Raw genomic sequence first — 7,325 nt, 5'->3', positions numbered from 1 at the left:
TAAATGAAGGTATATTTCATTTGTGTGTAACAAGATAAAGACCATCTAATGGTGGAAAGATATTAGCTTGAATCTTGAATCAGGTTTCATCTAACGGTGAATATTGATTGCTTTGTTCCAAAGTTATCAAACCCTGATTTGAAGACTATATAAGGGAGAACTCTAGCAACTGAGAAACCTAATCCCCACACCTCCTGTGTGATAATAGTTGAGACTAGAGACGATTCTCCTTTAACTTAGGTTTTTCCTAAAACCATTATAGGTTAATGACTTAAAGACTTCATTAGGATTCTGAAGCCAGACCCAACTATTTTCTTTGTAGTTGCGTGTTCTGATCTTACTTTGTTCTATCATATTGAGTATTATCTTCTCTAAGATATTCTCAAGATTTATTTCTGATAGGTAAGATATAAAAAGTAGTCACAAAGCTCTTCCTCTCATTCTTTGTGATTCCACAATAACTTTTTCTACTACCATATAGTTAAGTTATTGTGAGGTGATTGATATTTCTAGGATGTTCATCGGGAATTTAAGACCGGATTATCAGTTGGTTCATGTTCATCTTGATTTATCAAAAGACGGAACAAACTTCGTAGGTATTTCTGTGGGAGACAGATTTATCTATTAAAATAGACTTTTCAGTGGGAGACAAAAAAATTTATCAAGTGTTCGACTTTGGGTCGTAGCAACTCTTAGTTGTGGGTGAGATAAGCTAAGGGAATCAAGTGCGTAGAGTCTTTCTGGGATTCGGAGGCATAAGGAACGCGAATGTACCTTAATCAGTGTGAGATTGGTTAGGGATCAACTAAATTCCAGTCCGAAGTTAACTTGTAGTAGACTAGAATCTGTAGCGGCTTATTATAGTGTGGTGTTCAAATCTGGACTAGGTCTCGGGTTTTTTTTACATTTGCGGTTTCCTCGTCAATAAAAAATCCGTTGTCAGTGTTACTTCTTTTCCGTATTATATTTGATTATATAATTAAATATCACAGGTTGTGCGTAGTTCAATTAATTGGTAAATCCAACCTTTGGTTGTAGATTGAAATTTATTGACTCTTGGATATTGGTCTATGGTACCATCTAAGTTATTTCTCATATTGATCCGGCTCACAGATTTTTATCTGTTCGATTGCAGATTGATTTGAGAAATTGAGAAATTGAGATATAACTCTTGGATACTTTTCAGTGATTGAGTCTGACTGTCTACTTGATTCTCTTGGAATTATATTGGATTTGTCCATATGGGTTGCCGAACGAAATATGTGGTGTGGTTGTTAGACCCCTACTTTTTCAGTTGGTATTCTTAACAATATTTCGAATTTTTTACATTTTTTTTATATATTGATGATTCATTAATACAAGTTAATTTCATATCTAACACGATATTTATTGCTAATCAACTAAATTAACATTAATTAGTCAGGAACATATTATCCATTAACATGATACTGAAAACATTCTCCAATATTTGTGTGTTGCAGCATGTTACCTTTATATAAGAACCTTAAATTGTTATCCATGTAATTAGTACTCCCTTTGTTTCGATAGTATTAATTTTTAAATTTAAATTTAATAATCATGGTAAGGGTTTATACCATAATACTGTAATACAATAAACTTAACATATCTCAGGATTACTTCACAATGACCCGTTTTTATCTTTTAGTGATAGGCCTTAGATAAAAGGCATAAATTTTAAACTAAGAAAGTACTCTACATTTGCCAAGAATCTCTTCAGATCATTCTCCCATATTGATCTCTCTTAGTGCAGGGGTATATAATCTCCAGAGACCTACTTCATGTCTAGTTGGTCAGAAGATATTACCTGCAAAACAGTTATTGAGCAAGCGTGGTCAAGTTGTGTAAGAGGCTCAAAACCTTACCAACTTAAACAAAAGTTGAACATAGCAAAACACAAGCTTAAACTTTGGAATAAAGTTTATTTTGGAAACATAACACATTCCATACGAGATACAATGGTGGCCATTAATCAAGTACAAGAAATTGACCCTGGTAATACTATAATCTTGTCTGAATTAAAAGATAAAATGACCTGTCTGTACTCTCTGGAGGAAATTTTATGGAACGACAGATCAACGGAAATATAGCTTAATGAATGAGACAATAATAAGCCTTATTTCCACAAAGCTACCATGTTTCGCAGGAAAAGAAATAATATAGCTTGGATTAAAGCTTCTAATGGGAATTGACTCACTGCAAGAGAGGCTATTGGAACTGAATTTATAACTTACTTTCAAGATCTTTATAAAACCTCCAATCCAGAGGGACAAGATGAGTTTATAGATTCCATGAAATGAAAGGTCACAAAGGAAGATAATGCAACTCTTTCACCTCTTATCTCAGATGAAGTGATAAAAAATATTGTTTTTCAAATACGAGCGAAAAAAGCTCCAGGCACGGATGGTTACACGGGACACTTTTATCAAGTTTATTGGGATGTAGTAGGTGACTCTACTTGTGAAATGGTCAAACATTTTTTCAATACAGGACACTTACTTTCACAATTCAACCACACAAATACATGTCTCATTCCGAAGAATCCAATGGCTTACTCGGTTGATCAGTTCATGCCAATAGGACTCTGCAACTTTGCCTACAAAGTGGTCTCAAAAACCATGGAAAACAGAATGAAGCCTCTGATGGATAAAACTATATCTCCCCATCAAAGTGTTTTTATCCCTAAAAGGAAAATTGCAAATAATGTCCTAATGGCACATGAGGTGATTCATTACATTAAGAAAAAAACAAATGAAAAGTTGGGCTAGCAACCATTAAGTTAGATATGTCCAAGGCCTATGACAGGCTTGAATGGTCTTTCTTAGCCAAAGCTATGTCTAAACTTGGATTTCATCAAAAATGGGTAAGCCTTATAATGAATTGTCTGAATACAGTCTTATACTCAAATTCTACTAAATGGAAGTCTAACGGGTAACCTAAGGCCCGAAAGAAGACTGGGGAAAGGGGATCCAGTCTCCCCTTACCTATACATAATTTGCACTGAGGCTTTATCGGATCACATTTCAAAGATGGAGAAGACAAACCTAATTCATGGAGTTAAGATTGAAAGAAGCTCCACCAATCAGCCATCTCTTGTTCGCCGATGAAAGTTTCATCTTCACGAAGCCTACGATACCCGAGTTCCATGTTAAAAAGGATGTACTTCAAAGCAAGTGGTCAAGAGATTAACTTCCAAAAATCCGGGTTGTTGTTTAGTAAAAATGTACATCCACGACATAAAAAATTATTGGAAAGAATCCTAAGAATTTCCAATTTACACCTTGGTGAAAAATATCTAGGAGCACCAATCAATATACTCAAGTCCCAAACTCGGACCCACATTTCACTACTTTCTGCAGTTGAGAAAAGAGCAAGTAGTTGGATTACCCACTTTATTTCACAAGCAGGAAGGACAACCCTAGTTAAACATGTGGGGCAAGCTATGCTAATGTATCAGATGGCTAGTCCCTAAGAACTTTTTTCATAAAATAGATTCTCACATTATGAGATTTTGGTGGGGAGAGGACCCAAAGTCATACAAAAGGAAGATACATCTGCTGGCTCAGGAAAACATCTGCAAAAAAAAAGGAATGAGGATTAGGATTCAAAAATAGTGAAATAAACAACCTTTCCATGATGGCAAGAAGTGTTTGGAGGCTAGTGGAGAATCCAAATTCTTTATGGGAAAAAGCACTTAAAGCAAAGTATTATGCAACAACTAATATCCTACATGCTAAATGTCCGGATACTGCTTCTTGGGCTTGGAAATGTATATATCATGGGTGGTGGGAGAAGGAGATTTTATAGATCCTTGGTGTGACAACTGGATACCATCAAAAGGAGTTGCTAGACCTAAGGAGAATACTACACCGGATCAAAATCTTAAAGTGTCAGATCTCATAAATCAACAAACAAGAACTTGAGATTCAGTAAAGCTACAGGAAGTGTTTGATCAATCTTCTGTAGAGAAGATTGAAATTATTCAACTAACCATTATGCCTACTAGAGATAGAAGGATATGGGTAAATGCAAAGGATAGCAGATTCTCAACCAAAATTGCATATCATAGTCTCTCATTAAATGGGAATATTATGAATTCTGATCTATGGCTCAAATTGCGGGTTGTTAAACTACCAGCAAGAGTAAAGCTATTTGTGTGGAACGCATTAAAAGGAGTCTTACCTGTGAATCTAATTCTACATAAGAGAATGCATATCTCAGAAGTTTTCTGCCCTAGATGCAAAATGAAGCAATAAAAAACAATGCATGCATTAATATCATGTTTAAAACTTAACACAATTTGGTCTCAACTGAATGTTTTTTTTTTTGATCGGCAAAGAAAGGATGAAATTGATCAAAAAAAGTAGAGGGTACAAAAGAATTGTACCACCCTAAGAGTTACAAAACAAAGATAGTAATGAAACTATCAGAAAGAAAGAAAAGGAAAAAGCTACAGACAAACACCTCCCCAAACCAGAAGAAAGCTATAAACTACATAGATCAAGGAGCGTCAAAATATGCTCTTGGCCAATGCTCAATAACATCAGAGTATGAAAGACTCTGAAAATCCTTAAAAGCCAGACACCAAGTAAACATTTCGTATTGAACTTTGCATATCATTGTTGCTTCCGTGTGTTCTGTACCATTGAAAAATCTGTAATTTCTTTCCTTCCATAAACACCAAAGAATAACTGCAGGAATGATACTCCACGCTTGAGCATGAACTTTGTTACTGTGAGGAAAATTCCAAGCAAATAAAAGAGAGATCACATCTGGAGACATTGTGAAAAACCACTTCAGTTTGTCGATGAAATGAATCCAAACGTTTTTAGAAAACTCACAGTGGATGAAGACACGATCAGTTGTTTCCGGTTCACTGTAGAATAGACAATTTTGAGGCACCTCCATTCCCCTTCTTCTTAACATGTCTCTGGTAGGTAATCTTGAGTGCGCTATTGACCAAAGAAAAAAATCAACTCAACTTTGGGAGGTATTTTTAAATGACAGATTATGTTAAAGATATTTTAAGCAGACATCTCCATGTGATCAGTAGCAAGAAATTCATACGCTGATTTGACTGTATAAATCTTCTTTCCAGAAAGTGACCACTCTAAGATATCTTCTTCTTCAGAATTTATAACCACACCATTAAGTTCTGTCAGTAGCCAATTCATTTCGGTCCTTATATTTGAATTAAGTCTTCTAGGTACACCAATGTTCCAAGTTACTGTACCTGAATCAATATTATAACAATCTGACACGCAAGCATCCTTCCTTCTTGACAGTTGAAAAAGATTAGGAATGTTGAGCACAAAGGAGATTGTAATAGCCAATTGTCTTACCATAACCTTACTTTAGTGCCCTTATTAATCTTAAATCTTATATGATTTCTGAAAAACTCCTTGCACTTCAAAATTCCTTTGCAAACATTCCTGCCAAAAGAAATTTTAGAGGACTTAGCCAGCCAATTCACTCCGTCAAACCCATACTTCTCTACCACAATTTTTCTCCATAAAGCATCTTATTCATGTGCAAATATTCAATGCCACTTTGACAGTAAAGCCGTATTCATCTTTGTTAGATTCTTAACTCCCATACCTCCGAACTTTTTCTTTCTATGTAACACTTTCCATTTTACCAGATGCAACTTCTTCTTTCCATTCTTACCATCCCATAAAAAGTCTCTCATTAACTTTTCAATCTTCTTAGAAACTGAGATTGGCATTTCGAAGAGAGACATATAGTATTTAGGAAGACTGGCCAACACACTATTTATCAAATTAATTTTTCCTTGTCTTGATAACAAAGGTTTCTGCCATCCTCCCAATCTGTAAGTACATTTGTCAATTATCTTATCCCATTTTACTATTCCCTTGTATTTGTCACCCAAAGGAAAACCCAAGTAAGTTGTAGGTAATGTTCCAGAATAACAGCCCAGTAAACTAGAGAATTGATGCAAGTCACCTTCATACCCAACACCATAAATTTGACTCTTGGCAAAATTAATCTTCAAACCAGTTATCAATTCAAAGGAGATAAGAAGTAATCTTAGTTGTTGAACTTTCTCAACAGAAGCATCAATGAAAATGAGAGTATCATCCGCAAACTATAAATGACTCACCATCTTACCTCCATCCAAGGCTTGAAACCCAGAAATAAGACCCTTATCCTGAGCTTGTTTTATCATATGACAAAGCTTCACCAACAAGAAGAAAAAGAAAAGGAGATAAGGGATCTCCCTGCCTGATCCCTTTATTACTTTTGATATAACCAGCTGCAGATCCATTTATAATAACAGAGAACCTGACATACTCCACACAATATTTCACCCAACTCCTCCATTTGGTTCCAAAACCCATTTTCTCCAGAATTTCATCTAAGAAATCCCAATTCACATGATCGAAAGCCTTCTCAAAATCAATTTTGCAAAAGAGACCAGGTTTGCCACTTCTAATCCTTGAATCAATCAACTCATTTGCCACAAGCACCCCATCAAAAATTTGTCTTTTCTTAGAAGAAATAATAGAATGAAGAGCCGTTTTGAACCTTTCTGCTAAAACTTTAGACACAATTTTGTATACTCCATGAACTAAACTAATTGGTCTCAAGTCTTTGATCTCCTCCACCGTGTCTTTCTTCGGAATAAGAGCAATGAAAGTGTTTTTTAGTCTCCAATCCAAAAAGCTCTTAGATTGAAATTCCTGGAAAATCTTCATAAGATCATCTTTGATAACCTCCTAACATAACAGATAAAAGCAAACGGCAAAACCGTCAGGTCCTGGAGCTTTGTTTTGTCCCAAAAGCTTAATTGCACTCAAGCATTCCGTTTCATCCACATCCAACTCTAACCAATTCTTCTTCTCCTCTGTAATACAATTGAAATGCATAAGATTTAAAGAGACAATTCTGTTAGTTTGAGTTTGAAAGTCTCAATTGAATGTTCTAAATCAACAATTTCAAGACTTTACCTTGGTTGAGTGGGGGAGATATTGGTTGCCGCTGAAGCCTTTCAAAGGTACTTCTAGAAGAATTTATTTGTGATGGGGCATGGAATTTAGATTCTGAGAATGGGGTAGTGGGATTTGTCATCGAAGATAATAACCAACAATTCCTACTTGCAGAAGCCATCTATGGGTCTTGTTTGTCTGCAAAAGAAACGGAGATAAGAGCAATCAAAGAGGTCGTGAAAAAAGCATGGATTAGGAAAGGCCAAAAAATAGTGATTGAAAGCGATGCTGAAGGAGTCATACAGAAGATCAATTAGAAGGATTTCCGTGGAGACCAAAGAACTCAAACGATGTTAACTA

General features: G+C 35.5%; 1 long non-coding RNA gene across 1 annotated transcript; it reads right to left on the bottom strand.

Annotated features, from left to right (window-relative positions):
• Nucleotides 1-4,263: 4,263 nt before the first annotated feature.
• Nucleotides 4,264-6,597, bottom strand: LOC113293019. The gene is made up of 2 exons (XR_003332004.1): nucleotides 4,860-6,597; nucleotides 4,264-4,750 (listed from the first exon to the last, which is right to left on the bottom strand). It is a non-coding gene; the product is annotated as an uncharacterized LOC113293019 (long non-coding RNA).
• Between the last annotated feature and the right edge of the window lie 728 nt (nucleotides 6,598-7,325).

The sequence above is a fragment of the Papaver somniferum genome, chromosome 7 (assembly GCF_003573695.1).
Source record: "Papaver somniferum cultivar HN1 chromosome 7, ASM357369v1, whole genome shotgun sequence".
Taxonomy (NCBI): domain Eukaryota; kingdom Viridiplantae; phylum Streptophyta; class Magnoliopsida; order Ranunculales; family Papaveraceae; genus Papaver; species Papaver somniferum.
This window is presented reverse-complemented; position numbering and strand designations above follow the sequence as displayed.